Source organism: Pan troglodytes, chromosome 6 (assembly GCF_028858775.2).
Source record: "Pan troglodytes isolate AG18354 chromosome 6, NHGRI_mPanTro3-v2.0_pri, whole genome shotgun sequence".
NCBI classification, from domain to species: Eukaryota; Metazoa; Chordata; class Mammalia; order Primates; family Hominidae; genus Pan; species Pan troglodytes.
Window position 1 is genome coordinate 120,295,409 of NC_072404.2, and position 16,046 is coordinate 120,311,454.

At 43.3% G+C, this 16,046-nt stretch overlaps 1 long non-coding RNA gene across 4 annotated transcripts in view; it reads right to left on the minus strand.

The window, feature by feature from the left end:
- The window catches only part of LOC112209803 (uncharacterized), a 32,058-nt gene extending 16,858 nt beyond the window's left edge, over window positions 1-15,200 (minus strand). For 3 of the 4 annotated variants that reach the window (XR_010158925.1, XR_010158924.1, XR_010158927.1), the window contains exons 1-4: window positions 14,987-15,200; window positions 8,902-8,942; window positions 4,235-4,356; window positions 441-690 (exon numbers count right to left, since the gene is read on the minus strand). This is a non-coding gene — a long non-coding RNA (uncharacterized LOC112209803). Of the gene's footprint in view, window positions 1-440; window positions 691-4,234; window positions 4,357-6,087; window positions 6,509-8,901; window positions 8,943-14,986 lie in introns of all 4 variants that reach the window. The other variant, XR_010158926.1, reaches the window with a different exon arrangement.
- Window positions 15,201-16,046: the final 846 nt, after the last annotated feature.

The window sequence follows — 16,046 nt, forward strand, 5'->3', positions numbered from 1 at the left end:
ATAATCAGATAGATTAGAAGAAAATTTTTTTAAGTCTTAGAAATTAAAACCATAATCATTGAAATTTAAAGTACAATGTGTAAATTACAAACAGGTATAACTGAAGAGAGGAGCTGTGAACTAGTAGACAGATCTAAAGAAATTACACAGAATACAATACAAAAAGCCAAGGGGTTGGTAAATGACAAAGAGGTTAAACAACAGAGAAGACACAGACATCTAACCAGATTTCCAACAGGAGAAATAGAGAGAATAAGGGAAAGGCAATATTTGAATAGAAAATGTCTGAAAATTTTTCAAAAATGATAAAGATATGAATCCATACATATAGGAAGCACAATAGATATCAAGCAAGATAAATATAAAGGAAGACATGACAGTAAAAATACAGGGAAAAACAGAGGAACTACCATAACAAGAACCAAAGAGAAATGGCATACCTCAGGGTGCGTGCCTATGGTCCTGGCTACTTGGAGGCTGAGGCAGGAGGATGGCTTGAGCCTGGGAGCTCTGGGCTGCAGTGCACTGTGCCCATCAGGTGTCCGTGCTAAATTCAGCATCAAGAGGGTGACCTCCCTGGAGCGGGGAACTGCCAGGTTGCCTAAGGAGGGGTGAACCGACCCAGGTCGGAAACGGAGCAGGTCAAAACTCCCGTGCTGATCCTTTGCACCACCTGCAAAGGAATAATTTCTGGGCCAACAATAAATACCAGATACATTAGCATGATATATTTAAACTGCTGAGATAAAATAACTGTCAAAATAGACCGAGCGCAGTGGCTCATCCCTCTAATCCCAGAACTTTGGGAGGCCAAGGCGGGCAGATCACTTGAGGTCAGGAGTTTGAGGCCAGCCTGGCCATCATGGTGAAACCCCATCTCTACTAAATATACAAAAATTAGCTGGGCGTGGTGACGTGTGCCTGTAATCTCAGCTACTCCGGAGGCTGAGGCACAGGAATTGCTTGAACCCCGGAGGCGGTTCTAGCCTGGGTGAGAATGAGACTCTGTCCAAAAAAAAAAAAAGAGAGAGAGGAAAAGAAAAACAACTTGGCATTATCTTCTACAAATGAACATTTGCATGCACTAAATTCATCAATTTTATTCCTAGGTATATATGCTGGAGAAATTCTTGCATATAAGCACCAAAAACCATGTACAAAAATGGAAAACCTTCGTCTAACAGATTGCTAAAAATACAAGGAAAATGTCCATCAACAAGGATAAATAAACTGTTTACAATTTGCAGTATTTTTAATTGACTAATTTAATACCTCTGTAAGCATGGAAATGAATAAACCTCAGTTACAAACATCAATAAAAATGATTACATTAGATCAGAAATACAGTATTGAATGCGGAAAAAAACAAATTGCAGAAAATATACTATGGCTCCACATATAAATCTCGAAAAAAAAGAAAAACTAAACTGTATATTGTTTAGCAATAAATACATCTATGCTACAATTATAAAGATGTAAGTATAGGAATAACAAAAAAAAAAATCCAGAATTGTGTTTACTTCTGAAGAGTAGGGGGGGTTACAATCAGGGAAATGCATACAGGCTGTGTCAGTAGTTCAGAATTTGAGTGGACAGTTCATAGGCTCATTTGTTTTACACTTCTTAAATTGTATATATGTTACATTTTTTGTATCAAATATAATGTAATGAAATAAGATCAAATAAACAGAATATCTTAAAAAGATAACTAGGGTCAGGTGCAGTGGCTCACACCTGTAACCCAGCACTTCGGGAGGCCAAGGCAAAAGGATCGCTTGAAGCCAGGAGTTCTAGACCAGCCTGGGCAACGTATCAAGACCCCCATCTTGAAAAAAATAAAAAATAAAAATCAGCCTGGCATGATAACGCATGCCTGTAGTCCCAGCTACTGGGGAGGCTGAGGTGGGAGGCTGAGGTGGGAGGATTGCTTCAGTCCAAGAGTTTGAAGCTGCAGTGAGCTATGCTTGCGCCACTGTACTCCAGCTGAGAATGGACTGAGCAAGACTCTATCCCTAAGAAAATAAAAAATAAAACATAGCTGTATTAGTCCATTTTCACACTGCTGATAAAGACATACCCAAGACTGGGCAATTTACAAAAGAAAAGGTTTAACTGGACTCACAGTTCCACGTGGCTGGGGAGGCCTCACAATCATGGCAGAAGGCAAAAAGTAGCAAGTCACATCTTGCATGAATGGCAGCAGGCAAAGAGAGAGCTTGTGCAGGGGACCTCTTGTTTTTTTTAAACCATCAGATCTCGCCGGGCGTGGTGGCTCACGCCTGTAATCCCAGCACTTTGGGAGGTGAAGGCGGGCAGATCACGAGGTCAGGAAATCGGGACCACCCTGGCTAACACGGTGAAACCCCATCTCTACTAAATATACAAAAAATTAGCCGGGCGTAGTGGCGGGCGCCTGTAGTCCCAGCTACTCGGGAGGCTGAGGCAGGAGAATGGCGTGAACTCCGAGGGCCGAGCTTGCAGTGAGCCGAGATCGCGCCACTGCACTCCAGCCTGGGCGACAGAGCGAGACTCTGTCTCAAAAAAATAAATAAATAAAATAAAATAAATAAACCATCAGATCACGTGAGACTCATTTACTATCACGAGAACAGCGCAGGAAAGACCCGCCCTCATAATTCAGTCACCTCCCACCGGTTTCCTCCCACAATACGCGGGAATTGTGGGAGTTACAATTCAAAATGAGATTTGGGTGGAGACACAGCAAAACAGTATGAATAGCTGACAGTTGTGAAAGAAATGAATGGTCGAATGAAGAGCAAAAGCAAGGAGACGGGGAAAGGCAATGCAGCAGTCAAGGTGAGAGAAGGTGGTGGCTTAACCAAAATCGTAACAGCAAGATAGAAAGAGGCAGGTACACTTGGGATAATGTTGCAGATTTGGTTTCCAGAAGGGGAGGGAAGGACACAGTCTAGGCAGGAGGAGATGCTGGGCTCTGAGGAGGTCTCCATGAGGGCTTTAGCTGACCCCACAGGCAGCACTGGGATGTGCTGGGGTGGCCTTCCAGAGTTGTCTTGGGTTACTGAGGGAGTGGGCCTTTATATGCAAGCAGGAAGGGATGTGATCTTGGGTAAGGTGGCTCTCTGCAGCTGAGGGCAATTTGCAGAGAGGGCAGAGGGCTGTGAGGTGGCAGCATGCCCAGCAGCTGTGGGAATAAGTCCTGCAGTCCTGGGAAGGGCTCTGCGTAGCACATTATGGCATCTGCTAAAGAGAAGTGTGTTTTTGGAACATAAGACTTGTTGAGGGGTTGAATGTGGAAGATGAGGAGAGAGAGCTACTAGGTTTTTTTTTTTTTTGCTCTGAGGGTAGATAGTGGTGCTATTTACTGAGAAAGGAAGAAGAGGAGAAGAAGCAGGGGTTTGGGAGATAAAACTCTAAAACTTCTTTTTTAAGTTTAAGCTGCTTATTAGAAATTCAATTCATAGCCGGGAGCAGTGGCTTACGCCTGTAATCCTAGCACTTTGGGAAGCCGAGGCAGGTGGATCATCTGAGGTCAGGAGTTTTGAGACCAGCCTGGCCAACATGACGAAACCCCATCTCTACTAAGAATACAAAAATTAGCAATCCTACTCATGCCTACTTGGGAGGCTGAGGCAGGAGAATTGTTTGAACCCAGGAGGCAGAGGTTGCAGTGAGCCAAGATCACGCCATTGCACTCCAGCCTGGGCGACAGAGTGAGACTCTGTCTCAAAAAAAAAAAGAGAGAAAGAAAGAAATTCATTTTTAGATATCAAGTAGGCTATTAGTAGAGTTCTAGGGAGGAGCCTAGGCTACAAATCCAAAGTTAGTAGTCATGGCAAATAGATGGCTTTTAAAGATTTGAAGCTAGATGAAATCATTTAGGAAGAATGTACAAATAGAGAAGAGGATGCTAGACCAAGCTGAGACCACCTGACTTGGAACAACGGACAGAAGTCAGCAAAGCAGATTAAGAGGGACCCGCAAAATGGGTTGTTACGGAATCCAAGAGGGAGAAAAAGTATTTTAAGAAGTAGATATCCTGAGAGTGACACTGTAAAAATAAAATTTTAAAAAAACAAGTAGAGAATGATTAAGTGTCGACCAGGCATGGTGGCTCATGCCTGTAATCCCAGCACTTTTGGAAGCCAAGGCGGGCAGATCACCTGAGGTCAGGAGTTTGAGACCAGCCTGGTCAACATGGTGAAACCCTGTCTCTACTAAAAATACAAAAATTACCAGGCATGGTGGCCCTCACCTGTAGTCCCAGCTACTCGGGAGGCTGAGGTGGGAGGATCGCTTGAATCCAGGAGGCAGAGGTTTCAGTGAGCCAAGATTGCACCATTGCACTCCAGCCTGGGTGACAGAGTAAAAGCCTGTCTAAAAAAGAAAAAAGAAAAGCATGATTAAGTGGCAAACGCTGCCAAAAGGGCGAGTAAGACAAAAGCGGAGACAAACTACTGGATTTGGCAATTGTGGAGGCTCTTGGTGACATTAACAAGAGCAATCTTCATGAAATAGCAGAAATATGAGGAGCGAATTGGGAAAAAGTTGATGTTGAGGTGGTAGAGAAAGCAATATAGGCAACATTTACAAGAAGTCAATTGTTGCAAGTCAAACCTGAGAAACCAAGGCTGCTAGCTTTCCTAGTTTCTCAGCAGAATTTTTTTAGAATATAGGCCAGACGCAGTGGCTCATGCCTATAATCCCAGCACTTTGGGAGAATGAGGTGGGAGGATTGGTGGAGGCCAGGAATTTGAGACCAGTCTGGACAATATAGTGAGACCCTGTCTCTACAAAAAAATTTTAAATTAGCCAGGCATGGTGGTGAGCATCTGTAGTCCCAACAGGAGGATTTTTTGAGCCCATGAGGTCAAGGCTGCAGTGAGCTATGATCTCACCACTGCACTCCAGGCTGGGTGACAAAGTGAGACTCCTCCTGTAAAAAAAAAAAAAAGAATACAAATTGTCAGGTAAGTTGATGCATTGTCAAACACAGTGCAGACCAACATTGTGAGAGTCAGAAAAACCTCTAGGGATCAGGTTTAGCCAGTGGGCCAGGAGTTTCTGACTTCTATGAAGAGGGCATACTCTCAAGAAAGAAGCTAAACATCATGGCAGAACATGCGAAGGGACAGGTGAGTGAGACAGATGCCAAGGGCTGCAGGAACCCTTGGGAAGCCTGCAGTGGGGGAAAAGGATGAGTAGGATCAACTCTAAATGACCACGGAGAGGAAGGCAAGCCTCAGGTGGACTGTGTCTGAAGGTCTAGACTGGGGGAATGGGAAGCAGAAATTGTCAGCAAACTCTTTTGGCCACATAACCTATCCTCTAGTACAGCATTTATCCAGCAGTAAAACATGTTTTAATTTCCATATATCTGACTTCTGTGTGGCCCTCTCATTGATGTTATTTAGGTAGGGAGGCCAGATTGTTAATGGTTTTTAATTCCAGCTACTTTGAAGGTTGGACTTTATTCTGCAGGCAATGGGAAACCATTGAAAGTTTCTGAAAAACGGAAAAGAATAATCCAAGTGTGATTTTAAGAGGATTATTTCTTTAATAGTGAGCAGGATGGAGTCACGCAAGGCTAGATTACAGCCCACTTAGGAGATTCTTCCAGTTATGGAAATATAGACTGAGGGATGGGCCGGGCACGGTGGCTCACGCCTGTAATCCCAGCACTTTGGGAGGCCAAGGCAGGTGGATCACGAGGTCAGGAGTTCAAGACCAGGAGCCTGGTCAGGAGCAAAACCAGGTCAGGAGTTCAAGGTCAGGAGCCTGGCCAACATGGTGAAACCTCGTCTGTACTCAAAATAGAAAAAGTGGCTGTGTGTGGTGGTGGGCACCTTTAGTCCCAGCTACTTGGGAGGCTGAGTCAGGAGAATCGCTTGAACCCGGGAGGTAGAGGTTGCAGTGAGCCGAGATCGCGCCACTGCACTCCAGCCTCTGTGACAGAGTGAGACTCTGTCTCAAAAAGAAAAAAAAAAAAAAGAGACTGTGGATGAAGACCAACTGGGGTGGGGGAATGAAAAGGAGGACAAAGATGATGCTTGGGTTTCCAGTCTACATTATTAGAAGATGGGGGGTGGGTGGAGGGCAACCACTTACTGGAGTGAGGGAAAGCAGGGGTTTGGATGGAGCCGCGTGATGAAAGCACTAATAGTCAATATTCTGATAGCACCGTGGAGTGTACAGGTGCCTTCGTGTCCATTATCTCATTTGCCCTCATAACTACCCTGTGAGGTATTATTATGCCCACTTTACAAATGAGGAATCTGAGGCTCAAAGAGGCTAAGTGATGCCCTTCATTAGGTCTTGACCCCAGCTGTTCTCACTCCTTGTTTTGACAATGGCTTTTCGGATACACTTTGGCTGTTGCTGTTCAGTGTGAAAAGATGTCAGCTTATGTTTGCCTTTCACAAGTCATGTCCCGAAAACTTCAGTTTCTTGGAGGAATTAGCTGGATTCCATTTCTTTGATGCTGGTTCCCTGTGATCCTTCTAGAAGACTAATAACTTATATAAGTCAGCTGGAGGAAAAAAAAAGAAAAATCCATTTCTAAGTCAGTTTTCCCTTTTGAGAGAATTTGGCATCCAGGTGCAAGTGTACAGCTTCCTCTGAAATGAAACATTAATTCTCTCACCTAGTCAGGATACAAGTTAGAACATTAAAATTCATCAGATGAGAGCCAAACCTTCGTGAACCAAGGTAAGTAAATGCGTTTACCTCACCCCGTACTACCGGCTACTCCTCTCTCAAAGAAAAAGTTGGGAATCCTCTTCTGACAGGTGAGATCTGTTTCATTATCCCACCACAAGTCAATAAGTTCAGGGCCTCAGATGTCAAACCAACCTGTGTGTCAGTCCTAACTTCCCACATTATTTAAGCACTGGATTTTTCTCTGGCATTAACTGAATGGAACTTCACCTGAGGACAAAATTGGCTGTTACATTTGTAATTATGGAGTAAAGGTTGATTCTTAGCCAAACCAGGCTGGAAAACTGAAAGAATTCAAAAAGTAAGTGTGTAGATGTGACGCTATCTTGCTGATGCAAAGTTTCTCAAGTCAAAACATTTACTTGAAACTTTGGCTTCCTCCAAAGCAATAATTTTTTACATTTTAGGAGCAGCTTTCCTTGTAAAAGCCTTTACACTTGTCAGGCCTTCTGCCTTAACAAAGATTGTGAATTCTCTCCTAGGTGATTAAAATCAATTCTGAATTAAATACAGTTGCCCTGATCATGTCAAAAATGATGCAGCTGCTTTCCTACAGGTTAACTTATCTTGCAGATTTAAAAATCAGCTGTTTTTAAAACTTGGTTTGTACTGCCATCTAGTGATACATTTCACTGACAGTTTCAACATGCTAAATTTATATAGATCCACAGGGTTATCCTTAAGGGCAATGTAGTGCCACATCTATTTTTTCTTTTCTTTTTCTTTTTTTTTTTTTTTTTTTTGAGATGGAGTCTCGCTCTGTTGCCAGGCTGGAGTTCAGTGGCGCGATCTCGGCTCACTGCAACCTCCACCTCCTGGGTTCAAGCGATTCTCCGGCCTCAGCCTCCCGAGTAGCTGGGATTACAGGCGTCCGCCACCATGCCAGGCTAATTTTTAAAATTTTTTAGTCGAGACGGGGTTTCACTATGTTGGCCAGGCTTGTCTCTAACTCCTGAGCTCGTGGTCTGCCCGCCTCAGCTTCCCAAAGTGCTGGGATTACAGGCGTGAGCCACCGTGCCCGGCGAGTGCCACATCTTAAATAGAGCATTTACATTTGCAAATATAGAGAGAAGACTAGCTCCTATACACAAAAAAGTTCCCCCATATACCTTACAGACTAAGAAAAAATTTTTTATCATAAATATTAAAGAGAGCCCAAGCATGGTGGCTCACGCTTGTAATCCCAGCACTTTGGAAGGCCAAAGTGGGAGGATTGCTTGAGCCAGGAGTTCAAGACCAGCTGGGCAATATAGTGAGACCTCATCTCTACAAAATAAAAATTAAAAAATTAACCAGGCATAGTGTGCACCTGTGGTCCCAGATAAACAGGAGGCTGAGGCAGGAGGATAGCTTGAGCCAAGAGATCGAGGCTGCAGTGAGCTGTGTTTTACCCCACTGCACTCTAGCTTGGAAGACAGAGTGAGAACCTGTCTCAAAAATAAACAAACAAAAAAATATATATATAATATATATACACACACACACATATATATACATATATATATGGAAGAGAGGTCCCACTAGTATCCTATTAAACCACAGAGACTAGTGGGCTTCTTATATTAGCTTTTTTATTTACATCTTTGATTTTTACCATAATTAAAGCAGTTCATTTCTCCTAGATAAACAAATACAATCCTGGATGTTGAATTTAATGGCCAATCTGTTTGGAAAGGCAGAATTGCATAAAGGTTAAATGCATGGGAACTAGCATGATGCTCTCTGGGTCCAAATCCTAGCTCAGCACCTGCAATCTGTGTGCCCTTAGGTCAGTTATGTAACATCTCCATGCCTCAGTTTTCTAATCTGCAAAATATGGATAATAATCAAACCTACTCATAGAGTAATTTAAGAGACACTATACTTAGCACAGAGGCTAGCACAAAGTAAATGTTCAATAAAACACAACCAGAGCACAGTGAGCCTAATTTGCATAGCCCTGTGGGATGCTGAGATAGCAGGGAAGCTCCGGGTCTCATTCCACCGGAAAATAGATCCTTAGACACAGTAAAGACCAAGATCAGGACTCTGGATGCTAGAATCACCATATGATCCAGCAATTGCATTTCTGGGTATAAAGGAATTGAACTCAAACAGATAAATATATGCCAATGTTCATAACAGTATTATGATAGCCAAAAGGTAGAAACAACCCAAATGTCTACTGATGGAGGAATGGATAAACAAAATGAGAAATATACATACCAGGGAATATCATTCAGTCTTCTTGTTTTCCTTAGGCCATCCTAATGAACAAAATTCAGTCTTAGAAAGAATGAAATTCTAATACATGCCACAAGTGGATGAACCTTGGAAACATTATACTAAGTGAATAAATTAGACACAAAAGGACACATATTGTATGATTCCACTTATATGAAGTACCTAGAATAGTCAATTCATAGAGACAAAAAGTAGAATAGAAGTGACCAGAGGCTACAGGAACGGAGGAAAGGGGAGTTCACGTTTAACAGACACAGGCTTTCACTTTGGAATAATGAAAAACTCTAGCTATGAATATAGCAGTGATAACAATGTGTTGAGGGTCATGATGTATTGTACAAAAGAGAAAAAAACCTCCACAACAACAATGTGAATGTAAATTGTACACTTGAAAATAATTAAAATGGTAAATTTCATGTTATGTGTATTTTATCACAATTTTCTTTTAAAAGTACAGGCAGGCCAGAGCCCTGGCCACATGCTCCTCTTTCCCACTTCCTTTACCCTCATTACATCCATATGCTTGCTGGGCAGCCCAGGACCACATCCAGAGGACAAGGATAGTGGCCAGGATGCACCAGGAACTCAAAGGAGACCTTCCGAGCTCCCCCATCTTCCCTCCCCCACCCCACCACACACACATACCAACACACATACGCAGGCACCTTTAGAGGAAGGAAGAAGATGCAACACTCTGGGATCCTAGAAAGCTGGGAGGACTGGTGCAACAATTGCCCTTTGACTCCAACCTGAGCTCTGATTTTCCCCTATAGCTGCCTTGGTCTGGTAATCAAGGTTATACTTTTAAAAGAAGGAAAATGTCAAAAAAGTGGACATGATCCTAATTACATTTGTGTTCAGAGCAAGAAATGAATGTGAACAACTTCGATGCCTACTGATTAATGCTGAAAAACAACTCAAATGAACCAATGAACCAAAAGATAAGCCAAATCCAGAAACAGCTGTGGCTCAACCCCCAGCAATGGACTGGAAATCCATGAGACAGCTCCGCAGATAGAGAATGAAAAGTCTGTTCTTACATACGTTATACTCAGAGTAAGTAATCTTATGTGTAAAAGCAGCCAGGGAAAAACAAAATCAAAATGTCCCTTCCCCAAAACCCTTCTAGGAAACAGTCATCTTGTGAAAAAACAAAGTTTTGGCCCAGTGTTTTGAAAATATCTTACAGTGAGGCATACATTTTTTAAAAATGTATAACCCAAATTTATTACTTATTTATTGTTACATAACAAGTCACTTCCAAACACTGTGCTGTAAAACAACAGTCTTACTATCTGTCACATTTTCTGTGGGCCAGGAATTCAAACAGAGCACAGTGGAGATGGCTAATCTCCTCCAGAATGTCTGGAACTTCAACCAAAAAACTTGAAGGCTGGAGGCTGGAATAGGCTGATGGCTTCTTCATGTACATGCCTAACAGTTCATACTGGCTGTTGACTAAGGGCCAGCAGCATCACCCACACCTGGCCTCACTATGTGGCCTGGGCTTCCTCACAACATGGCAGCTGGGATCAAAAGGCAAGCATCAGCAGCGTGCGGTAGCACATGTCTGTAATCCCAGCGCTTTGGAAGGTCAAGGCAGGAGAATCACTTGAGCCCAGGAGTTTGAGACCAGTCTGGGCAACATAGTGAGACCCTGTCTCTACAAAAAATTTAAAAATTATCCAGGTGTGGTGGCACACACCTGTAGTCCCAGAAACTCAGGAGGCTGACGTGGGAGAGATTGCTTGAGGCCAGGAGGTTGAGGCTACAGTGAGCCCTGATTTCACCACTGCACTTCAGCCCGGGGAACAGAGCAAAACTCTGTCTCAAAACAGGGGGAAAAAAGGGGGGAAAAAGTATTCCAAGACAGAACCAGAGAAAAAAGTATTGCCTTTTATGACCTCACTCTGGAAATCATTCAGCATCCCTTTGGCCATGTTCCATCACTTGGTGCGGTTACAAAGATCTGTCTAAATTCCTTAGAAAGGAAGGAGACATACACCCCACCTCTCATGACACAGCGTAGAAAGAGCATGTAGGATGTGATATGTAGCTACATATTGGTGTAGCCAACTTTGGAAAACACAGTTTGCCACATTGTGCTTTATCTCAGTTAATCCTCACCCCCAAAAGAAACTGTATGCTATTACTATTTTACAGTAAAGGAAATGAAAGTTCAGAGAAGTGAAATAACTTTCCAAAGTCACACACTTAGTAAATGGCAGAGTAGAGATTCTGACTCCAGTGTCGAAGTCCTTGATCCCCAACCTGCTCTTCCTGCCATAGGTCACATTGCCTTATCTACAATTACAGAAGCTGGAAGTTCAAGTTCCAGGTCTCCTTATAAATATGTACAAGTTCTTAGAAGAAAAATAAATATAGAAGCATTGGAGTCTCTGCTCCTTCTATACTCAGGGCTGCAGCTTCAGAGTAGACTTTATAGAAATATTCTATTAGGCCCAACAGTACCAAGTACATTCACAGCCCAGGGGAGACATCAATGGGCTTCATATGCCGCCAAAGAATAAGCCCAAAAGTACCTGCAAAATGGCCAGTGCACTTGGCACTGTTAGTTGCCACCATTTGGACCTTATCCAATTGACCCTAAAATTGGCCCAAGTACTTGTGGTAGCCAACTTCCACAAGGTGGCCCCAGCGATCTTTACCTCTTGGTATTCACACCCTTGTGTAATCTCCTCCCACACTCTGTCAAAGTCGGTCTATGTGACCAACAGCATAAGGCAGAAAATGGTGTATTACTTCCAATATTTGGTTTTAAAATACCATGACTTCCATCATGGGCTCTCTCATCACTCACAAGGGAAGCCAGTCGCCATGTTGTGAGGACAGGCAGGCAGCCCATGGAAAGGCCTGGAAAGCAAGGAACTGACACCCTAGCCAACAGCCAGCAAAGAACTGAGGCCTGCCAACAACCATTTGAGTGAGTTTATACACAGATTTTCCAGCCCCGGTCAATCCTTGAGATGACCGCAACCCCAGTGAACAGCCTGGCTGCAACTTCATGAAAGACTGCATCAGAGCTACCCAGCTAAGCTGGTCCCAGATTCCCTGACCCTCAGAATAAATGTTTATTGTTTAATGTTTACATCTAATGTTATCAATAAACCGATACCTTTAGGGGTCATTTGTTACATAGTAATGGATAACTAACAGAGTATTGAATTTAAAATGATGATTATCTGTTAGTACAAAGAGTTGGGGCTTTGGAGACAAGCACACTGCCTTTAAATCCTGATTCCACCACTCCCTGGGTGAATAGCATGGCTTCTCTGAGCCTCAGTTTCCTCATAAGAATGGGGATGATAAATTTATTCTCAAGACTGAGGATCAAAGGAAAGAAGTTAGAACAGGGAATATTCCTCTTCTTCCTTCTCAATATTTAATTTTTTAATTTTATTTATATTTATATTTTATTTTATTTTATTTTTGAGACGGAGTCTCACTCTTTCGCCCAGGCTGGAGTCAAGTGGCACAATCTCAGCTAACTGCAACCTCCCCGCCTTGGATTCAAGCGATTCTCCTGCCTCAGCCTCCCGAGTATCTGGGATTACAGGCACCCAACACCACACCCAGCTAGTTTTTGTATTTTTAGTAGAGACGTGGTTTCACCGTGTTGGCCAGGGTGGTCTCAAACTCCTGACCTCAGGGGATCCATCGCCTCGGCCTCCTAAAGTGCTATGATTACAGGCGTGAGCCACCACGCCCAGACCCTTCTCAACATTTTAAAACCGGAGTGAGGAATTGCCTCAGAGCAAGCACAACTTGCTCTGGTGATAATAATAATTGTACAACCAACTTCACCTATACTTTTATTCTTTCTATAGACACATTAGAAAGAGTGTAGCATTAATAGTAACATATCATGTATGTTTAAATCTTGTTATGCAGAAATGATAAACCAAAAAATCTGCTTATAGTATAAGAAAATAGTTACATTATTAAACAAACACCGTGAACATATTTTAGCTGCTTCCCATCTACATATAATGGGTCAACAATTCATAGACAAATACTTATTGGGTTCCCATTATGTCCCAGATATTGTCCTAGGTTCTATGAGGAATGAAAAATAGTCTAAGAAGGGCTGGGCACTGTGGCTCATGCCTGTAATCCCAGCACGTTGGGGGGCCGAGGCAGGTGGATCACCTGAGGTCAGGAGTTCGAGACCAGCCTGACCTACATGGTGAAACCCTGTCTCTACTAAAAATACAAAAATTAGCCGGGCATGGTGGCACACGCCTGTAATCCTAGCTACTTGGGAGGCTGAGGCAGGAGAATGGCTTGAACCTGGGAGGCGGAGGTTGCAGTGAGCCAAGATTGTGCCATTGCACTCCAGCCTGGGCAACAAGAGTGAAACTCAGTCTCAAAAAAAAAAAAAAAAGAAAAAGAAAAATAGTCTAAGAAATCATCTCTGTCTTAAAGGAATTTATAGACTTTTTAACATAATATGAAAACCAAAATACTGGCCAAGCACAGTGGCTTATGCCTGTAATCCCAATGCTTTTGGAGGCCAATGCAGGAGGATCACTTGAGGTCATGAGTTTGAGACCATCCTGCGCAACACAGTGAGACCTCATCTGTACAAAAAGTTAAAAAATTGTGCTGGCATTGTGGTGCGTGCCTGTAGTCCCAGCTACTTAGGAGGCTGGGGCAAGAGGATCACTTGAACCCAGAAGTTCAAGGCTGCAGTGAGCTATGATCTTGCCACTGCACTCCAGCCTGGGCAACAGAGTGAGACCCTGTTTCAATTACAAAAAAAAAGAAAGAGGAATATCTTAAGCTGTAAGTGAAGTTGCAAGGAAGTAAATGACTAAATAACAGCAAGGTGAATTGGCTTCAAATATGCGGATCTTAATCTCAGATTTACTGTTTACTAGCATTTTGGATTGAGGTATAATCACTTACCTATCTGTGCCTCAATTTCCCCATCTGTAAAATTGGGCTAATAAGGTATGAGGTATGCCTCACAGAGTTGCTGTAAGGACCAAATGAAGTTTTATATATAGAAGTATGCACACACACACAGACTGCCTGATATAGGAAAAGTACTCCATTTCTTTTTCTTTTTCTTTTTCTTTTTCTTTTTTCTGAGATGGAGTCTTGCCCTGTCACCTAGAGCTGGAGTGCAATGGCTTGATCTCGGCTCACTGCAACCTCTGACTCCCGGGTTCAAGCAATTATCCAGCCTCAGCCTCCCGAGTAGCTGGGATTACAGGCCATCATGCCCAGCTAATTTTTGTATTTTTAGTAGAGACGGGGTTTCACCATGTTGGCCAGGCTGGTCTGAAACTCCTGACCTCGTGATCCACTCACCTCGGCCTCCCAAAGTGCTGGGATTACAGGCGTGAGCCACCGTGCCCAGCCTATTTCTAATATACATAATACGTGTGGGTATTTGTTTACGTGGGGGTTATAGGCTATTGAGAAGAGAGGGAGAAACTGGGTTGGAGTGTGGAATGTGCTGGGAGATATTGAAAAAGTACTTCTTGAATCAGCCTTAAGACCAAGCTGGCTTTAGATGGTCTGGGAGGAGAGAGGAATCCCAGAGAGATGGGAGAACCCAGCTTACTCTGATGTAGGGGACATAGCCTTAACATCTTCCTGCCACAAAGGCACTGCCACCAATAACAATTCCACCTTGTTAAATAAGAAATAGGCCAGGTGCAGTGGCTCACGCCTGTAATCCCAGCACTTTTGGAGGCAGAGGTGGCCAGATCAGGAGTTCCAGAAGGCAGGAGTTCGAGACCAGCTGGGCCAAATAATCAAAGGTGCCTGTCTCTACAAAAAAAAAACAGAAAAATTAGCTGGGTGTGGTAACCCACGCCTGTAATCCCAGCTACTCTGGACGCTGAGGCAGGAGAATCACTTGAACCCGGGAGGCGGAGGTTGTAGTGAGCCGAGATTGCACCACTGTACTCCAGCCTGGGCAACAGAGCTAAACTCTGTCTCAAGATAGATAGATAGATAGATAGATGATAGATAGATAGATAGATAGATAAAGATAGATAGATAGATAGTAGAACAGATAATAAGAATGGCTTACCTAATGTAGGGCTGAAGACTGTGTTTATTAGCTCATTTCATCCTCAAAACATGCCATGAGGTAGTAGTCCGCTTTCATCCCCATTCTGCAGAGGAAGAAACTGAAGCTCAGAGAGCTTAAATAACTTGCCCAAGATCATGTAGCTAGTGAGCAGCAAAACGGGGCCTCAAACCTCAGCAGTTTTGCTCCAGACCCAGGGCTCTTAACTGCTGTAATAAATTTCCACTGGTTAATCAGTGATACATTTTTCACTCTACTTAACATTTTCCCACCACCTAGCCAAATCCCCAGCCAATTGAACGGAAATCTCTTAGGAAAGGTAAACTTATTTTAAATTAGCTAAAGTTAATACTAAACCAATAGAACTTTATCTGGATTAGTCACAGAGTAATGATTTTTAACCTTTAGGGGTCAGGGTCTCCCTTCAAAAATCTGACAGTAAATAGGGCCTCTCTCCCTAGGAAGATATACATCGCCACTCCTAAAAACGTGTGCACAGAATTTCAGGGATTCCCTGATGCCCAGGGAAGAACCCTAAGTTATCACCTCTCGACCTCACACTTCCCAAAGCCAGATAAAACCTCCTCCATGTGTAAATAGTCTGGGGGTCACACTGGGGACCCAGACTCCCCCTCCCCAGCCCCCGCCCCATTAGCACAAATAATCAAGTGTGCTGGGGTGGGAAACTGTTCTGCCCACATACATACTCAAATTACAGACTTTCCCTTCAGCTGTGTGTGTTTTATTGAATGAGCACTTGAGTTCTTGGTAAGCCTGTCGTCTGGGGATGCCAAAGCTTTCCTACTGCTAAGGTAGAGCAGGAGCGGGCTGTGGGCAGGCCCTGCTGGAGAAAGCCTTCGTGACCAGCTGGTATTGCTGCTGAGAAGCCACTTCCAGCCTAACAGCCCAGAAAAAGCTAGAATTAACCTAACGCAGGTCCCATCCTGAAACAGCTCTGTCCCATGTGTTGGTGGAAGCCAAAAGCATAGTAAATAGTCTTTGAGTCTCTAGGGGTGGCAACTTGTGGGAAGGCAAATAATTGGCAGATAAAGGCTGGTTA